Here is a 20539-nt window from a genome sequence, read left to right on the forward strand (position 1 = left end):
GGCGCCGGCACCTAGTTTAACTCCTTCTCTCCCGCGCTCAGCGGCGCCTGCACGCCTCCTGGGCGGGGGTCCCATTCTTCCCGCCCGCCCCCCAGGACGTGGAGCAAGAGGGCTGCCCGAGAAGGGGCGAGCGCTGGGCCCGGGTTCTCAGGATCTGTGGCCCGCATCTGGTGGAGGGGTGGAGGGCTCACTGGGATCCGGCACTCTGTGAAACCCCCTATAGTTCACCCTGGTGAGGGTGGGGTAGAGGTGGGGTACCCACACTCGAGACAACTGCGCGCTCGAGAAAGGCGGCCAGGCGGGCGTAGTTAGATGCTGGCCTGGCGGGGGGCGAGTAGTGTCAAGCGCCACTAACATCATCCTCCCCCCAAGGTTCGGATGCGGAGGGGCCCAGGGCGCTGGGAGAGGATGGAGAGGTGCCACGCCCCTCGGTGACGTCACCGATGTCAAGGCAACCGGGGGCGGGGCGGTGGGCTAGCGAAGGGCAGACCTCAGGGAATTGAGGCTGCGGGTGGCTCTGGGATGAGGTGGGGGTGGGGGCGCGGCGTAGGCGGGCTTTTCAATTTGTTTCACTCAATGATGTCCAAAAAATGGAGTGAGGGTCAGCTTCTGTTAGCTCGTCGATTCAACAGGCCCTTATTAAGCGTTACGATTGGCGCCGTGCTTAGACACTGGGACATTGCCTGCCATCCAAACCCTGCCAGTTGTTGTGAACCAGGGTAGGGTGACCCCGCGTCCCAGGAACCCAGGAACCGACGTAATTATTAACAGTGTCCCTTTTGACGTTTAAAGTGTCTCAGTATGGGCAGTAGTTCAGGAACACCTTTCTCGCAATTCAGGAAAGGCTCTAAGCATGCAGGGAAGGAATATAATAAACTACTGGGTGCAACAGGCACTTTCCTGGTGTTTTGTATTCTCTGTAACTTTTGCCCCTCAGTCTACAAGACAAGTGTTACTAGTGCCTTTTGCAGACGAAGAAACTAGCTCTGAGAGGTTTCAAGAGACTTATCCAGGGCCAAACTGCTAAATGTTGGAACCAGGATCCAGACCCAAGTTTCATACAGCCTCCAAAGTATTTCAGGCCTGCTTCTCAAAATAAGTAGATGTCTGCTGTCTGGCACTGTCCTTGCCATTAAGGAGCTTACAGGCTGCTGGAGAAGGGGTTTAAAATACTGCAGGACATAACTAAGCAATAAAATATAGAAAAATTAGGCCGGGGGTGGTGGCTCATGCCTGTAATCCCAGCACTTTGGGAGGCTGAGGCGAGTGAATCACCTGAGGTCAGGAATTCAAGACCTTCTGGCCAATATAGTGAAACCCTGTCTCTATTAGAAATACAAAAGATTAGCCAGGCGTAGTGGCACACGCCTGTAGTTCCAGCTACTCGTGAGGCTGAGGCAGGAGAATGGCTTGAACCCGGGAGGCAGAGGTTGCTGTGAGCCGAGATTGCACCACTGTACTCCAGCCTGGGCAACAGAGTGAGACTCTGTCTCAAAAAAAAAAAAAAAGGAAAGATTAAAGTCAGCTCACAGGCTCAGAGGGAAGCCACTAGTTGTGCCACTCTCCTTCCCACTTCTGCCATCCTCTGTGGTTTTGTCTCTTACTGGAGCACGGACTCCTAGCAGGCAGCTGCCCTCGTTGCACTTAAGGTTTTGCAGTTGGTATTTGCCACAAACTCCCTGACATTAACTTGGATGTCAGTCTCTCCCTTCCCCACTAGCCACCACCACCCATCCCCACCCTGAAGATTTTGGGAAAATGAAAAATAGTGGCACTCAAAAGGGCCCCAGTGAACATCTGGAAGCCAATAGGCTTCGTGGGTCTGGGGAGACCAAGGCAGGAGAGAGAATCGGAAGGATGGAAAGGGAACACCACCAAATGGTTGGGTCACTTGAGGAACATTTGCTGCCCTCCAGCTGTGCAGGAGGCACTGCACTAGTCCCTGTGGCCTGGACATGCCGTGAATGAACTCAGGTCCCATCACAGAGACTACACTAGATTAGCTAGTGTACTCAGTGTGCTTGGTTGAGAAGTCTGACATTGATAACACACACAATAAATGGTGTTTGAGAAAGATTATTCCAGCAGGGTGTGTAGGAGGAAGGAAAAAGAACGGACAGTGTGGCAGCTGCTGTGAGAATTTGGGCCAAAGGTGGAATCTATGGGGCTCGAGGGGAAAGGGTGAAGGAGAAAAGTAATGAACAAAAAATACCTTTTGAAATAAAAGCAACAAAGGGAAGAATCTGCAGAATTTAATAAGAGATCAGACATAGGATGGTGAAGGAGAGAACATAGTTAAAAATTAATCCACCTTTGCAGTGAGTTTCAGGACTGGGAGGGTCATGGTGGGCATGGGGAGGAGCTGGTGTGAGGGCCATGACGATGAGTTCAGTCACTTCTAGGCCATGCAAGGGCAGATGTCCTGTAGATGCCTGGACTTGGAGACAGGGAAGTCCAGAAGGGCAGTAGGCTGCTGTCTCAGAGTGTCTCTGTCACAGCCTCGAGCAACCACTGACCTGGGATCATGGACAGATTTCAAGCATCAGGAAGAAGGTGGGAGTAGATGGCAGTTTAGGTGCCTCGAGACTGGAGCTGCAGTGTGCATTGGCTGGGTGACAGCCTGTGTAGGAAGTGTGATGCATGTATGGGAAGGGGGCCCATGGCCCATCTCCTCATCTCTGGCCACAGAGGGTGCCAGAGATGCCATCAGATGGGCCTGGGGGCCTGAGGCTCAGGTGAGGCACTTCAGCAGCCTGAGGTCCCTCCCCTAGTCCCACCCTCAAAGGCCCTGGAGCCCAGGCCTGTGCTGCCTGCCAGGACCTTTCCCGGAATCACTCTTCCCCGCCCACCCTGGCACTCTCCAGGCACAAAGCATCCCTCCGGGCACCATGCAGGCACCCCAGGAAGCTGGGATGTGGGACAGGTCCCCACCCTCAAGAGCCCTGCTCTGGGCTGCTGTCATCCTCACAACGGCCCTATAAGACCCCAGGAGACAGCATAGGGATAGCATAAGTCCCCAATGGGGACCCCAAATGGGACCCCATTTCCTATGCATAGAGGGGGAAGAAGGAGCTTTGTGGCTAGGTGGCAGGATTGGAGGCTTCAAAACACCACACCACCTGTGTCTCCCTCCCTTGGAGGAGGAAACTTCAGGGGCCTAGTGGTTTTGAGGGGAGGAGGCAGGAAGAGACTCTGAACTCTGGGTCAGGTGAGGACAGAGATAGAAGAGATCCTCTTGCCCTAAGTCCCACTTTTCTTCTAGGACCCTCTTCCTGGGCTCCCTTCTCCACCACTACTCCAGAACAATCTCCTACCTCTGCAACTAAGAGTTAATCCCCCATGCTAAGACTTTCAGAGGCGTCCCAGAGGGGTGAGGTTTGGGGAAAACAGGACATGTACACAGCAGCTGTGTGCCTGGCCACACCTGTCGGGTGGGGTGAGGAGAGTGCTCCTCCCAGGTAGGCAGAGCGGGCTGCGCTCAGGCTGGGGGCTGGGAGACGCTTTAACAGAGGAGCGGGAAGGCAGAGGGAGGCGCAAACCGGCCACGTGGAGGTCCCGCGCGGCAGGCTCAGGCGCGAACAGAGGAGCCGGCCGTGCGCTCGCCCCTCCCGTTCCAGGGAGCCGCCGAGTGCCGGGTCGTCGTTGACCGCAGGCTGCAAGAGCGGTTGATCTGGTGAGCGAGCACACCCACTTACCCAGCTGCTGAGTCAGGCTGTTCTCGCTCGCGCTCGCCCGCCCGCCCGCCCGCTCGGGACATTGTGTTCCAGCCCCGGCGCGCTGGCAGCGGGCCCAGGCGCTCACACCAGCCTCCTCGCCCTGTTTGTGCTCGCGACTTGCGCTCGGCGCGCAGCCTCCCGGCCGCCGCAGCCCTGCCAGTGCGCGCTGGGGCAGGGGCTGGCGAGCAACCTCCGGAGAGCGCGTGGGCCCCTCAGCCCTGCCCACTCACCAGCCTTGGAGCATCCAAACCAAGCCATCCCCCATCTGGCCCTGCTTGGGTACCCCAGGCTTGGGTGGCTCCTGGATTAGCACAGCTAGGGGAGGGGGCAGGTGTGGGAAGCTCTACGAGGAGAAGGAGCCACCCAGGCTGCCGCCCGTGCCTCTCCAGCGCTCAGTCCCGGAGGCGGGAGGAGGATAGCTGGAGCACGCCAGCCCCAGACTTGCGAGACCTGGGACGTAGTCACGTGACAACGGAAGCCTGTGTTGAGGGGGCCAATTCAAGCGATCCCCAGGAGAAGCCTCCCCTTTCCTCACCCCACTTGTCTGATCCCTCACAGATGCCAGGAACACGGAGACTCCAGGGATTCCCGGGGCTGGCAAACCAAGCCCAGCCCTTTTGGACGGTTTGGGAAATCCCTGGCAGGACGCCGGGAGTCGGGAGAGCCCAGACACTGTCGGTGGGTGTGGACGGCAGGGTGGAAGTGGGGCAAAGCCAAGGAAGACAACCCCAAACTGCCCCTTGAATCTGACCCTTCACTTTGTTTAGCCCCAACCAACCCTCCCCCCACCCTACCGCCCGCGACCTCCTGGCTTATTCAGAGCCACGTTTTCTCCTTACCCATCCTTCTGCGGAAAGACATCACTAAGTGCTGGTCCTAAAGATCCCACCCTGGCGCGTTGCAGTGGCTCACGTCTGTAATCCCAGCACTTTGGGAGGCTAGGGCGGGTGGATCACCTGAGGTCAGGAGTTCGAGACCAGCCTGGCCAACATGGTGAAACCCTGTCTCTACTAAAAATACAAAAATTAGCCAGGCATGGTGGAGGGTGCCTGTAATCCCAGCTACTCAGGAGGCTGAGGCAAGAGAATTGCTGGAACCCAAGAGGTGGAGGTTGCAGTTAGTGGAAATCGTGCCATTGCACTCCAGCTCCAGACTGGGCGAGAGCAAAACTCTGTCTTAAAAAAAAAAAAAAAAAAAAAGAGAGAAAAAGTTCCCACCCTCTCCAAACCAGGAGGAGGGAACAAAGCATTTATATAGTGAGTACGTCTACCATGTGGAAGGCTCAGTGTTGGATCCTGCTAAAGAATGTCACTATGAGGTTAAGACACTCCTGAAGTCCTTTGTTCTCCCTCCTTCCCACCTCCACAGTTTGCTGTGCCATTTCACATGCCAGGATGCTGGTCCTCCCTGTCTATCCATCTCTCCTGCTCCAGCTCATAAAGCTTCCTTGAAACAGTGCCAGCCAAATCTGATTCCTGTCTCCTCTGAACGCCCAGCACACTCAGTTTGTACCTTTCTCACAGCACAGTGTGTGGCCTGTCTCATATTCTAGCGATCTGTTTACTAATCCTGTTCTTCTAACCAGATTAGAAAGTCCTTGAGGCAGAAACAAAGTCTGCTTCTTCTCTGAGCCCTCTCCTCCACTGCCCCCGCCCCCCCGCCGCCATTCCAACTCATCCCCCACAGGCCAGGCTCAACATGGGAGCTCATGTTCAATAAATATTGGGTATGTTGAAATGATATCCTCCCGTTGGGCAATTGAAGTGACAAACGCACTGGATGTAAGGTTAAATAATAACCCAAACCAGCAGGTGGTGAGTACCAAATGTGTGTAATAGCTATAGGGACTCAGAAGAAAGAAGGCGGTGTTATGGGAGAAAGATCCCAGGAGGTTCTAGGCCTTGAGCTGTGTGTGTGTGGAGGAGGAGGAGAGGGGAGGGGTGGACGTGACTCATTCTGGTCGACATCACCACAAAACAACCTCCATGCTAGGCACTTCACATGCATCATCTCTAATATTTAAGGTAGCGGGGATAGGATTGGGAGGCTTGGAGGGGACAGTGCCCAAGCCAGGCCTGCTTTCCCAAAGCCAACCAGAGCATAGAGGCAGCCTTGGATCTGGGCTCCCCACCCTCGGTCCCTGGGCACTGCCTGTTCCCTGGCCTGCCACTCCTACATGCTACACCCAAGAGAGCTGCCCAGCACTGCCTAGTTCTGGATGCACTCTGGTCCCACCCTGGGGAACAACTGCCTGTGTGACCTTGCACAAGGCACTTCCTCACCGTCATCTGTACCTCCGTTGCAGCCTTTACAGGCTGTGACTTCCAGTCAGTATCCAAGTGACGCTTGCTGCCTTTCCGGGTGTTACCTGGGCTGCTGTGGCTGTCTGCACCCCACATTCTCCACGCATACACACTCATTGCTCCCTCCCAGTCTGGAACTGCTGAGAGGAACACTGGGTACAGAATGTGAGCAGGGATGGTAGGTTTCCTGTGGTTGCAAAAGAAACATCAGGACTTTCCCTGCGGTGCCCCAAGCTGTGGGAGAAGTGGGGGAGGAGGAGGCAGGGCCAACCTCGAAGGAACCTCTGCTCTTCCCTCCCCTTTTTAGTGCTCACAGCTCTCAAAAAGGCTGGTACAGTTTGTTATGCTGGGGCCGGAATGTACCGTGTGTTTCATATGGCCTCTGTCCAGTCCTACACTGGCCGCTTTATATTTATACTTCCTTCTTTAGCTGTGGCATCCTGCTGTCAGTTACCCCTGCTCTCATCCCCCCCATCTTCCACCTGGGCTTCCCAACCCCCGATGAATTAAGAAATGAGTCTCCTACTTCTTACTCCCAGTCTTAGGTTCTAAACTCTTGCTGGGGGTGGGAAGGTGGGGTGCGGAGAGACCCTGGAGGGGAGAAGTTAGACTCCAGAAGAGTGAAGCCCCCAGTCCTTTCTCTCTCCCATCATCCAGCCTTGAAACTGCCTCTAAAGCTTTGGCATCTCCACACCAGGTCTGAAGTTTCTCTGGACCTTTGAGGCTGACCCCTCTCCCCTTGCCAGCCTTGTTTCCCAAGCATTTTAGCAATATCCTGGAGCCCAGCTAGACAAGTGACAGCGCTACGTAAGTTGCCTCCAAAACCTTGGAGACCTGGTAATCAGTGATCCTTCCTTGTCAGTCACAGAGAACAGAGGCAGAGGTGGTGGCCTGGCAGCAGGAAGGGGGATCACCCCATCCTCTCACCCCTATAAGTCACATATTCCTAATGGAATTTGACACTTGGTGATTTCTCAGTGATTTTCTGAGTTGTGACCAGTTTAATCTCCTCAAAGTGGCTTAGATATTGAGAGATCAATACATTTATGATCTGGCCTTCCTCCCCCAGGAGCATGGGATATTATTATTCATGACGATGGCTAATCTTGATTCCTTATATGGGGAGCTATCTGTGCACACCACCCCCCACCAGAGTTTGGAACCCAAAGACTGTGGCCCAGGAGACTCACTACTAGACCCAAGTTTAATTTCAGGCCTGTATTTACAGGATCTCATTTACCCCTCACAACAATTCTGGGGGGTGGGTGCTATTGTTAGCCCTCTTTGACAGTTAAGGAAACTGAGGCTCAGAGAAATGACAAAGCTGAGCTGAGATTCACATTCAGGTCTGTCTGACATCAAAGCCAGCACCTTTTTTTTTTTTTGAGACAAGATCTCACCCAGCACCTTTTTTTTGTGAGACAAGGTCTCACCCTGTCACCCAGGCTGGAGCACGGTGGGGCTGTACTCCACTGTACGGCCCCACTGTACTCACTGCAGCCTCAACCTCTGGGCTCAATCAGTCCTCCCACCTCGGTCTCCTGAGTAAATGTCCCAAATAGCTGGGGTTACAGATGTGCACCATTGCACCTAGCCAAAGCCAGCACTTCAAAATAGTCTGTGAGATTCCTGAGATTGTGTACCTAAAATGCAAATCTTCCATTTCTCAAGCCTGAGTCTTATTCCCTTCTCCCTTCAAATGAAAGAGAACTCTGTCTCCTTGGAGCTCATACATGCCTTGAGGTGTGATCTAACAGCTAGAAAATCGTTTTTAGCCCATTTGACAGGCTGAAATCTGGATGCTATCAAGGCCCCAGAGGACAGTCTCAGCAGTGGAGTTGGATGGTCAGGCCTGCTGGCTGCGGGCTCCGTGTGTCTCTTGGCCGGCTAGCATACCTGCTGCCCCTCACCCTCCACCCAGGAATAAACTGCCTGGTTGTATTGATTTGGCTCTGGGATCCAAAAACCAGAGGCTGAGCCTGGGTTCCAGGGCTCTGAAGTCAGGTCTGTCTGCAGCACCTAGTGACAGTGTCACAGCCTCTCTTAGGACTCGTTCACAACAGGCCTTTGGGAGAAAGCACTACCATGATGTCAATCCTTGGCGTTTGTATCAGGCTGTGTACATTTCGTGTACCTACCTTAACTCAGTATGATCTTACTATGTCTCTAAAATAAGAATAGGGCCCACCTTCCTGCTGGGAAAACTGAGGCAAGAGCAGCTAAGTTGCTTGCCTAAGGGCAAGAAACTAGGTTTGTAGTTGTTCTCTGGGGTGCTTTGTTTCCTATCACAGGGCCTCTCCTGAGCTAAGAGAGGAAAAATTTTCCAAGATGTCCTGATGATGTGTGGGCTTTCACTCAGCCCTATCACCCAAGGAAGGGACCACGGCACCACACTGCCCATGCCAACCTTATCTACCCCCAGGGGATGAAGCAGGGGCACCAGACATATTGTATTTAGTTGGCCTGTCCTGGTCTCTGGCAATCTGTCCTCTGTGGCTCTCATGGGCACATTTTGTCTTTCCGACCTTCTTTCTCTGAGTTCATTCTTCTTCGTTTATCTTTCCTTCTGTATTTCTCTATCTTTGTTCACTGAGAGCCCTCTTTACCTCCATCTATCTGTGTTTACTTTTTTTTTTTGAAATGGAGTGTTTCTCTGTCACCCAGGCTGGAGGGCAGTGGCACGATCTCGGCTCACTGCAATCTCCACCTCCCGGGTTCAAGCCATTCTCCTGCCTCAGCCTCCCAGGTAGCTAGGACTACAGGTGTGCGTCGCTATGCCCAGCTAATATTTTTGTACTTTTAGTAAAGATGGGGTTTCACCATGCTGGCCAGGCTGGTCTCAAACTCCTGACCTCAAGTGATCTACCCACCTTGGCATCCCAAAGTGCTGGGATTATATATGTGAGCCACTGTGCCCGGCCTATTTTTGCTTTTTGTATATTCAGTCTTCTGGGAATTTTCCCAAGATCCCTTCTGGCTTCTTCCCTCTGACACCATCTTGTTTCTCAGGAAGCGTCTTCCATTTACCCCTACCCCTACGCCTCATCTTGCCCCAAGCTTCTGCCGTATCAGATTGCTCAGCCTTGTTAATCCAGTGAGCACTTATGGAGCACCTACTGTGTGTCCCAGGAATTGAGTTAATGCCGTAGGAACCAAAGTCCAAAAACTGTGCCTGAGCATTTATTAAGCACCTACTGTGTGTGCCAAGCATTGCACTACAAACTGGGGACACGCAACCTGGTCACTGCCCTATATGGGCCACTTGGGAAGTCTGCGTTCCTGGGTTACTTGAGAAAATGCACAAAAACAGGTCATTACAGTGTCTTGGGAAGTTGGGGACTGGGTGTGGCCAGAGCAGAAGGTTCAGGGAGAGAGGAACTGGCCAGGCAGAGCAAGGGTTCAGGGCGTTCCAGGTAGAAGGAACAGTGTGTATAAAAGCACAGAGGCATGAAGCAGCCCCGTGTTCTCTGGTGGGCACTGGGAGTTGTTTGGTCTGGCTGGACATGGAGTGCAGGTTGGAGAGCCTGGGGAGATGAGGCCAGAGGCAGGCAAGCCCAGATGGTGCAGAACCTTCTGTTCCAGCAAGAGTTGACCTTTATCCTGGAGCAGCCGGAAGCCCAGGCAGCCTCATGGTTCCCTGCAGCCCAGGAGCTTCAGGGCTTAGCCTGGGCCAGAGCCAGGACCAAAGCGCTCTCCTCTGATCCCCCATTAGCCCACATTCACTGCCCTCAGCAAGGCCCGTGAGAGTCAGTCACTTAAATATAATGCTATTTTCAAAGCTCATTCATTCATTCATAAATGTTTAGCAAGCTCTGATGTTTGCCAGGTGCTACTCTGAGCACCGTGAATGGGTAATTCAACCCCACAGAGGTTCCAGTTTTCTTTTTTCTTTTTTTTTTTTTTTGAGACGGAGTCTCGCTCAGTCACCCAGGCTGGAGTGCAGTGGCACTATCTCAGCTCACTGCAACCTCCACCTCCTGGGTTCAAGCGATTTGCCTGCCTCAGCCTCCCAGTAGCTGGGGTTATAGGCTCCCACCACCATGCCCAGCTAATTTTTTTTGAATTTTTAGTAGAGACAGGGTTTCACCATGTTGGCCAAGCTGGTCTTGAACCCTGACCTCAAATGATTCGCCCGCCTAAGCCTCCCAAAGTACTGGGATTACAGGTGTGAGCCACCACGCCTGGCTTCCAGCTCTCAAGAAACTTATATCCTTGGCAGTTGGGAGGGGGACAGGCCATAAAAAAGCAAACAGAACAAATAAGTAAGGAAATTTCAGATCACGATACGTACAAAGAGGAAAATGAAACAGAGATGCAATTGAGTGTGATGGGGGTCTGCTGAGTAGTCAGGGAAGGCTGCTCTGAGGAAGGTTATGTTTGAGCTAAGACCTGGATGACGAGAATAAACCAGTCACATGAACATCTGGAAGCTGAGGGTTTCAGGCACAGGAAATAGCACAGCACATGCAAAGGCCTCAAGGCATGAAGGAGCTTTGTGTTTTCTAGGTTTAGAAAAAAGGCTGGGTTCAAATACACTACTCTCCAGTAATCCTCTGCAAGGATTATCATACCCATTTTGTAGAGATGGAAACTGAGGCTTGTCAGGATGGTTAGTTTCTTGGTCAAAATCACAACTGGGAGTACAAATTTTGGCTGTAAACCCACTATTTTTTGGGCTACTTTGGTGTGTATATGTATATATATGTGTGTGTTTTTAAACAAAATCATCAAGTTTAGCAACCATGTGTCCTAAATTATCTAGGATGGTCAAATTTCTTTTTTCTTTTTTTTTGAGACCAAGTCTCGCTCTGTCACCCAGACCAGAGTGCAATGGTGCGATCTTGGCTCACTGCTACCTCCTACGCCTCCTGGGTTTAATCAATTCACCTGCCACAACCTGCCGAGTAGTTGGGGTTACAGGCACCCACCACCACGCCCAGCTAATTTTTGTATTTTTAGTAGGGACAGCGTTTTGCCATGTTAGTCAAGCTGGTCTTCAACTCCTGACCTCAGGGGAATCTACCGACCTCAGGGGAATCTGCCCGCCTCAGCCTCCCAAAGTGCTGGGATTACAGGCGTTAGCCACCACACCTGGCCCAGATGGTCAAATTTCTAAAATTCTTTTTTTTTTTCTGTTTTTGATACAGTCTTGCTCTGTTGCCTAGGCTAGAGTGCAGTGGCACGATTTCAGCTCACTGCAACCTTCACCTTCTGGGTTCAAGCAATTTTCCTGCCTCAGCCTCCCAAGTAGCTGAGATTACAGGTGCCTGCCACCACACCTGGCTAATTTTTGTATTTTTAGTAGAGACAGGGTTTCAACATGTTGGCTATGCTGGTCTCAAACTCCTGACCTCAGGTGATCCACCTGCCTCGGCCTCCCAAAGTTCTGGGATTACAGGAAGGAGCCAGCATGCCTGGCCCTAAAATTCTTATTGTCTCCTGGAAAATTCTTATTGTCTCCTGGACAGATCTTGGGCATGCTCTGTGTTCTGTATCATGACTTCAAGCCTTGTCTTTGTCAGGTACTGCCAGTGAGATCCTAGACTAGCACTTCACCACTTTAAGCCTCAGTTTCCTCCTTTATAAATAGGGAGGAATTGTAATCATTCCAGTATCACAGGCTTGCTGGGAGGATTAAATGAGAACATCCACATCAGAGTCAGCACAGTGCCTGGAATGGGGTACCTGTGAAATGAATGGTGATTCTTCTTTATTGTTACCTTGGAAAATGGAGGCCGACTGAAGGATGATCCTGGCTTCAAGGAGCCGGGGACCCAAGACAAGCACAGAGAAAGAGAGACCAACAATTCGAGGCCTCTGATGTATAAGACAGGCAGGGGAGTGGTGGGAGGAGAGAGCAAGACTGAGCAGCCAGGAGGGCCTCTTCCCTTCCCTTTACTCAGCCTCTCACTCCTCTGCTAGGATCCCATATTGACACATCTTGTACTTCCCGTTTCCAGGGAAATTCCTCGCTGCTGGACTGCACCCACCCTTGAGGACCTCCCAATCTCTTTGGGCAGAGCGGAAGCCAGACAGAGACAGGGACTACCAAGCGACCATCTCCAGCCCTGTGTGTGCAAGGAGCCCTGAGGGGCAGGCGGCCACGCTGCAGAAGGCTAGCCTCTCCAACCCCCAGGGAGCCTGGCGTGGGCTACAGGAACAGAACGCTTCTCAGAGGAGGTAGGGACCCCATGGAGTACGTGACGCCTGTCCCTCCAGCTGCATGCTCCAGTTAGCAGGACAGAGACCCCTCCCCACCCATTCCCAGCCTTCCCTGGCTTCCTGCTCTGCTGCTGGGAGGCCCTGTCACCACACATGCGCGTGCATGCGCTAACACATACACCCCTCCCAGGCACCCCCGGAAGACCAGCTGCAGCTGGGGGTGGGGGGTGCACTGAGCACAGCCAGGGTTCTGAGATCCCTAGCCTGCTCTCCCACCCTGCTCTAGCCCCCAACTGCCGAGCTGCTTCTAGGTTTAAAGCAAAACACGACTCTGTCCTTCCTGCTGCTCAGTGGCAGCAACACTGCCTGGAGTTATTTTTAGCAGGGATGCAGGGAAGGCACAGTTCTCCTTGACTTTAACTAGGGACAACCCCCACCCCCCAGCCAAGACTCACTGGAGGATGCCGGGTACGGAAACTCCCCTCCCAGAAAGGGGAAATGGTGTGTTTTCTGTTCCTTCAATTCACTAGAATGGGAATCGCGGTCAAGCTTGGTGTTGAACTGATGGGAAATTCTAGGTTCCAAAGCCCATGGGCTCTGCCCCATCCCTGGCCTCTATGTTTCCATGAATCCAGGAAGCAAGAGGCACATGGTATCTGGAGTCGAGGTGCCCCGTCTGTGGGTGTTGGGGTCCCTGGGAAACTGCTTGGTTATATCCAGGCTCTGTGGACTACACAGGGGCACCAGGCATCGTGGGTGGTGTTTCACAGGCGCTGGCTAAATAATTCATTAAACTGAACATGTAGGTTTCATGTACTTTTCCGTATGTGTATCTTTCAGATGCTAGCAGTACTTTATGAGGTATAATCAACATACATTCCACATACAGTAAAATGCGCAAATCTTAAGTGTACAGCTTGATGAATTTTGACAAATATATATGCCTCTGTAACCATCACCTAGATCAGGATGTCAGACATTTTCACCATCTCCAGATTCCTTTGTGTCCCCTTCCAGTCAGTCTCCACCCCAGAGGCAACTGATTCTGATTTCTACCACCATAGATCGTGTGTGTGTTTCACAAAGTTAAAAGAAATACAGCTGCTGTCACAGAAGAGGGAAATGAGCAATAAAATTCTTAACATGAAAGGAGGGGGCCTCAAAAAAAGGGGTTATTGGAACTGGAAAAATGAAGGTATCATTGGCCTGGGAAACAGGAGGTTTCGGAGCCAGCCCAACCCCTCAGGGTTGGGACCAGAGGGCTTGGGACACTTCTTGGAGCAGTGAAGCTGTGAGTGGTGAGGGAGCAAGGGGAGGGCCAGTCTTGGCTCAGGCCCAGCTGCCTCTGGGTCTGCTAGAGGTCCCTGCCCCTCCTCCAGGCCTTGACCACTGCACAGTTTCAGCAAGGCCAAGGCTGCAAGGAAAGGTTCTCTCAGGGGCATCCACCCAGAGGCAGAGTTTAGGGTCCCCATGTAGTTAGGTTATTTGCTTTCCTTGACTTCCTTTTCAAAGTCTGGGACTCCTACATCCTTTGTCCTGCTTGGGGAGGGGAGAGGCTGAGGCTGTCAAAGCAGAGTGCTAAGGAAGAGTCACGATGCTTTTCATTCTTTGCTTCCTTTCTTCATTCAAAAACAGTTATTTGAGCACCTGTGTTGTGCTGTAGATTCCGCCAGGTGCTGGGAACAGGAGAGTAACTAAGCCACATTTTAGCTTGCTAGGGAGTCAGAGTTGGCATTCTCAGGTGGAGGCAAGGCCTTATACCTCCTTCGTATTGGAGATGAGGGGCCCAGAGAGGGGAAGTGACTTATTAGAATCACACAGCTAGCTGCTGGCAGAGGAAGGCCAAGAACAGGGATCAATCCCTGATTGAGCCCTAGCTGGGGATAAGAAAGCAAAGGAAACCAAACCAACAGCTGACTCCCTGGTGTGCTCTCCTGCAAGCTTTCTAGGGTAACAAAAAGCACTGACCTGGAGTGAGAGGACCTCACGGCTACTGCTAGGTCTTGGAAACGCTTCCTCTCTCTGGGCCTCAGCGTTCCTCCATGAACATGCAGGAGGCAGCTTCTGGAGCACACCCTCCGTTTTCCCACCTCTGTGCCTTTGCTCGGGTTGTTTCTGCTGCCAGGAATGCCCCCTTTCCCCTCCTACTTCCTTCCTCTGACATTCTCCTAATCATTTATGACCTAATTCAAATGCTGTCCCCAGAGGCCCCGCAGTCCTTGGGCATCTGGGGAGTGGTGTCACCCAGGTCCCCACTACCAGAACAGACAGAGCCTCCTCCATTTTGCAATCCTCCCATCCTAGGGCACAGCTTTCCTTGGATATGGGGTCTGTTTTGTCAGCCACTGTTGGAGGAATTGAAGGGATTTCTTATTCCCACCCTACACTTCCACATGCCCCCTTTCAGCTTTCAGAGACTGATGTCGTCCTTCTGCTGGGCCTTGAAGACACTGTGTTTTCTGCTGGCCATGCCAGCCGAGGCCACAGCATCAAACCTGGGCACTTCTGGCCAAGGTGGCTGCCCTGGGAGGTGACCCCAGGAAGGATGAGAAGGCGGGGCCTCAGCCGGAAGCACGGCTTCCCCACCTCAGTCGTCCAGTCATCATTCACAAACACCCCGGCAGAAATCCTCCCTCACAACAGACACGTGGCTCCTGCTCCCACAACCATATCCAAACCCACTCCTACCTACCTGCCCACTGCAGCAAGTTTGCAAAGATGTACCCCACTGCTCCCACAGCTCCCTTGCCCCTCCCCTGGGTGGGCATTGCCACGAGTGCACATTCATCTCACATACACACAGGGCGTACACAGACATGCGTAATGGGCATACACAGAGATGCATACATGCACATGAGCCCCACAAACACATGTGCACACAGAGCACACACACAGACACGAACGCATGGCACACAGGCACACACACTCACATGCTTTCTTGTGACAGGGGGCTCCTCTCCACCCTTAGATCACATGCCTCTTGCTCACGACGCTGCAGGGGAAATGCAGGCTTAGTTGCTGGTTCCCAGCATCCTCTGACTTTGTGTTCAACTGGAGTTTTTTCTGTTAATTTTACCTACTGATGGCCCAATGGGAATGAGAGAAAGCTCAAGAGCTGTGGGTTTACTCTGGAACAGCACCTTGTTTGGGTGCCTGGCAGGAATAGGGGCAGAGGGGTGGGGTAAGGATTCCATCACTTCTAGAAACAAAGGTCTCCAAGGAGCTGAGGTTTGGTGAGACAAGTAAACACGAGGCTGGTCTTTGCTGTCACTGCTACGCTCCTCCCTCCAGTCCATCCATTCTTCCCATTGCTACAGATGCCCCAGGCCCATGCTCTGCCATGTGGGGAGGTGGGAAGGATTGGAAGAGGGCCCAGTTCTAAGGTTGATGTGGCAGTGTTGGGGCTGGCAGCAGGGTCCCAGGCAGTCTAGCCCCATTCAACAGAAGGGTGGCTTCTCTCAGACTCCTCCAGAGCAGAACAGCAGAAATCCAGAGATCAGCCAGGTAGAGGTGTAATGTTTGCACCCCAATTATCAGATCTCAAGAGTTAGGCAGGGAGGAAGCTTAGATTCCATTAAACCCAATTTAGCTGCAGTCACTTAGCACAGAGCATGTGCCTGGGATGGGTTGGGACAGGTAGGAAGGATGAGAGGTGGCACAGAAATCATAAGACATAGTAACTATATTCTTCTTCTTCTTCTTCTTCTTCTTTTTTTTTAAGACAGAGTCTCACTCTGTCACCAGGCACCAGGCTGGAGGGCAGTGGCGTGATTTCAGCTCGCTGCAACCTCTGCCTCCCAGGTTCAAGCAATTCTGCCTCAGCCTCCCGAGTAGCTGGGACTACAGGTGTGCGCCACCATGCCCAGATAATTTTTGTATTTTTTAGTAGAGATGGGGTTTCTCCATGTTGGCCAGGCTGGTCTCAATCTCCTGACCTTGTGATCCGCCTGCCTGGAACTCCCAAAGTGCTGGGATTACAGGCGTAAGCCACCTCGACCAGCCAGACATAGTAACTATCTTCTAAGAGTGTGTGTGTCTTGGTGTGAGAGACTGGGGAACATCACACAGGCAGAAGAACTCCCGAGGGTGGAACTCAAACACAGCATGCTGCACACCGAGCCCACCACCTCTGCCTACCCCTCCCCAGAACATACAGACACGCCACCAAACTGATCTGCCTGTTGTCTTCCCTATTTTGTTTTTATTTTAGAGTCAGGGTTTCTGCTGCCCAGACTGGAGTGCAATGGCACAGTCACGGCTCACTGCAACCTTGAACTCCTGGGCTCAAGTGATTCTCCCACCTTGGCCTCTCGAGTACCTCGTACTACACGTACTACAGGGGTGCACTACCACACCTGGCTAATTTTTAAAAATGTTTTTGGAGATGAGGTCTCCCCGCATTGACCAGCATGCAACTCTCAGCCTGCTCCCAGCTGCACATTAAGTTCCAGCCTCATGGAATTCCTCCTGGTTCCCTCAGCTTGCTGTACTGGTATACGCCTCTGAGCCTTTGTACCTTTCTGCTGCCTGGATGCCTTTTCTTTTTTTTTCTTTTTTTTTTTTTTTTGAGACGGAGTTTGCCTCAGCCTCCCGAGTAGCTGGGACTACAGGTGTGCGCCACCATGCCCAGCTAATTTTTGTATTTTTAGTAGAGGCAGGGTTTCACCATGTTGACCAGGATGGTCTCGATCTCTTGACTTCATGATCCACCCTCCTTGGCCTCCCAAAGTGCTGGGATTATAGGTGTGAGCCACCATGCCCAGCCGCCTGGATGCCTTTTCCTCCTTGATCTAGCTTTGTTCTGACTCCTTTGCATATAGATATATATGCTTAGATATATATATAAGCTTGTGTAAGCCTCGTAACAACCTTGGTAGGTGCCAGCATTATCATCTCCATCTTCTAAATGAGAGAACTGATACACAGAGAGGTGAAGTAACTAATTGACCTAAGGTGACATGCCCAGTAAGTGGTAGAGTGGGATTTCCTCATACCCAGTTTGGCTGAAGATGCTGTGCAGTTAATCCCTGCACTCACTCACTGTTAGAAGTATTTGCCAACTCATATAGCTTTGAGCAACCAGCATCAATTAATGTCTGATGAATTAATGAATAAATGAATTAACTCATTAAAATTTAATGGAATGCCAGGCAGTCTGTAATCCCAGCACTTTGGGAGGCCTAGGAGAGTGGATCACCTGAGATCAGGAGTTCAAGACCAGCCCGGACAACATGGTAAAAACCTGTCTCTATTAAAAATACAAAAGCTAGGTGGGCATGGTGGCAGCCATGGTAGCATACACCTATAGACTTGGGAGGCAATGCAACCTCCACCTCCCATATTCAAGTGATTCTCCTGCTTCAGCCTCCCGAGTAGCTGGGATTACAGGCACCAACCATCATGCCTGGCTAATTTTTGTATTTTTAGTAGAGACAGGGTTTCACCATGTCGGCCAGGCTGGCCTTGAACTCCTGACCTCAGGTGATCCACCCAACTCAGCCTCCCAAAGTGCTGGGATTACCTGTGTGAGCCACTGTGCCCAGCCGCCTAAGATTTTTCAAGTCAATGAAGAGAGATGTCCTCATAACCCTCTAAGGACCTGCTTAACCATGGGTGGGTATCAGCTATTTACTGAGGAAACCCTGTGGTTATACCCCCAGGGAGACAGATCCACCGAGAAGTGACCCAAGGCCTCAGTTGAGAGCCTCACGTCTCAGCGAATGGACTGGGGACAGAATTGTTTCAATCAGGAATGTCTGTGAGGGATTTCTGGAAAAGGTGAGATTTGGGCTGAGCCTTGACAGATTTTGACAATCAGAGAGAAGGGAAAGAGCACAAAGTCAAGAAAACATTTAGATCCTAAGGCTTAGTAGTAGGACAGGCAGTCCAGGAAGGTAGGTGAGAGAGGCTGTAAGGGTGTGAGTCCAGAGAGGCAGGTCACAGCCTTCCTGTGCAGCAGGCTGCACAGTTTTGGGCAAGTGGCTCTATTTTAACATTCTCTGCTACCCTTTATGCAAATTGAGCATTTCGGCCTGGGAAAAAGCTCAAATGAGAATCCCCAGGGCAGGAGAGTTCATTGATTCTTGGGCCCCCACCCTCCAGCCAGCAGCTTCAGCCTCCCATACTGACTTCTGAGAGGTGCTGTGGCTTACGGCATAAGTTCACAGCTCTGCTGCTTGCTAGAAGCGCAGGTCCTTTAAGACCTCTGTGCCTCCATTTCCTTAACTGTCAAAGGGTGATAGCATCTACTGCATAAGGTTGTCTTTCGAGATTAAATTAGTTAAGGCGCCTTAGAGCATCTAGACCACCCACGGGCCAGCTTCATGAAGTGCCTAGTAGATGTTAGCCAACATTGTCACTGGAGCCAACAGTCTTCATGATGAGGCAGAATTCCCTCAGGCTGTCCCTCTTCTAGGCCACAGGATTTGGCCTTGGCTGTTGCCTCACTGTAGTCCTAAGGTTCCCCCAACAAGTGTGGCTCCCATTGACCTGAGCCACATCCTTCTCACTCACCAGATGCCCCAAGGAGTCACTCCCGTCTTTTTGCCTCTGCTCACTTATACCCACTCTACTGATACTGGCTTCTTGGGGTAAGATTTTTTCTTTCTTTCTTTCTTTTTCTTTTTCTTTTTTTTTTTTTGCAGTAGTGTGATCATGGCTCACTGCAGCCTTAACCCTCTGGCTTAAGCGATCCTCCCACCTCAGCCTCCCAAGTAGCTGTGGCTGCAGGCATCCACCACCACACCCGGCTTTAGGATAAGATTAGTTTTGCTTTGTACCCACAGGACCTGAACAAGAAAGCAAAGCTGTGATGAAACCTTACTAAATAGTTTTGGGGAATGTCCAGGCCATACATGACCAGCTTCAGTTCTAGGGTCAGCCCAGTTCCTGCCCGTCAGAGCTGAGTCTCAGAAGACGAGGCCCTGGTGCCTCAGCATCTCCCTGAGGGTAGCCAGGTTACCTGCATGTTGCCAGGCTTGGGAAATACCTGTTGGTGGTTCGCATGACAGGGTGAAAACGGCATCTAGCTATGCAGTAATAGCCCTCAGATCTCTGAGAACTAGGCTGGGACAGTAGATAAAGCTTGCTTCTTGCTGTGAAGAGGCAGATCGTGAGAGGATTGGCTTACAAAACAGAGCCTTTCCTAGTGCCAGGCCCAAAGAGCTGTTCCTTAACAAACTGTTAGGGCCCCGATGCTTCCAGGTGTATCTCCCCAGAAGATGCCTACCACCCCTTACCCTCCTTACCCACTTCCGGGGCTTTCTCCCGACACCCATCCTGCAAAAGCCTTCTCTAAGTTTCCCCTGTAAACTGGAGACAAACATCTCTGTGGTGAGGGCTGAGATGATGGCGTTGGCCTTAATAGTTAGAAATTCCAGGTGACAGGCTTAATTCACCTTGGTGCAGGGGATAAAAGGAAAAAAGAGAGTGGGTAACAAACAATTATTTGCAAGCTATTTTTTAGAAAATACAGAGGCTAAGTGTGGTAGCTCATGCCTGTAATCCCAGCACTTTGGGAGGCTGAGGTGGGAGGATTGCTTGAGCCCAGAAGTTTGAGGTCAGCCTGGGCAGCATAGGGACACCCTGTTTCTAAATTTAAAAAAATTTTTTTTTTAATTAGCCTATTGTGATTGCACACACCTGTAGCCCCAGCAACTTGGAAGCTTGGGGCAGGAAGGTCATGAGCCAGGAGTTCAAGGTTGCAGTGAACTGTGATTGCACCACTGCACTCCAGTCTGGGCGGTAGAGCAAGACTCTGTCTCAGAAAACAAGAAACAGAAGTAGAAACATAATGTACCAGACTGGTAAGTACACAAACACACACTGTGTTTTAAATCAGCTTTACAGAGGCATAATTTACCTACAAGAAAATGCACCCATTTAAGTGTACAGTTTGATGAACCTTTATCACAATATAGATTAGTTCCTCTACTCTAAAAGTTTCCTTGTTTCTTTTTCTTTTCTTTCTTTCCTCCCTCCCTCCTCACTTTCTGTCTTTCTATCTGTCTTTCTCTTGTCTCGCTCTGTCACCCAGACTGGAATGCAGTGGTGCAGTCCCAGCTCACTGCAGCCTCCGCCTGCTGGGTTCAAGAGATTCTCCTGCCTCAGCCTCCTGAATAGCTGGGATTACAGGCGAGCACCACCACGCCTGGGTAATTTTTGTATTTTTAGTAAAGGTGGGATTACTTTTTTTCTTTTCTTTTTTATTTTTTTTGAGACGGAGTTTCGCTCTTGTTAGCCAGGCTGGAGTGCAATGGCGCGATCTCGGCTCACCGCAACCTCCGCCTCCTGGGTTCAGGCAATTCTCCTGCCTCAGCCTCCTGAGTAGCTGGGATTACAGGCATGCGCCACCATGCC

General features: G+C 51.6%; 1 protein-coding gene across 1 annotated transcript in view; it reads left to right on the forward strand.

The window, feature by feature from the left end:
* The first annotated feature begins 3508 nt into the window (after positions 1–3508).
* Positions 3509–20539, forward strand: part of FKBP5 (FKBP prolyl isomerase 5) — a 158821-nt gene continuing 141790 nt past the window's right edge. Inside the window, exons 1-2 of the mRNA XM_017522636.1 lie at positions 3509–3673; positions 11980–12199. The gene's annotated coding sequence lies outside the window, so the exon portion shown is untranslated. The remainder of the gene's footprint in view (positions 3674–11979; positions 12200–20539) is intronic.

This window comes from Cebus imitator, unplaced genomic scaffold (assembly GCF_001604975.1).
Source record: "Cebus imitator isolate Cc_AM_T3 unplaced genomic scaffold, Cebus_imitator-1.0 Scaffold24, whole genome shotgun sequence".
Taxonomy (NCBI): Eukaryota; Metazoa; Chordata; class Mammalia; order Primates; family Cebidae; genus Cebus; species Cebus imitator.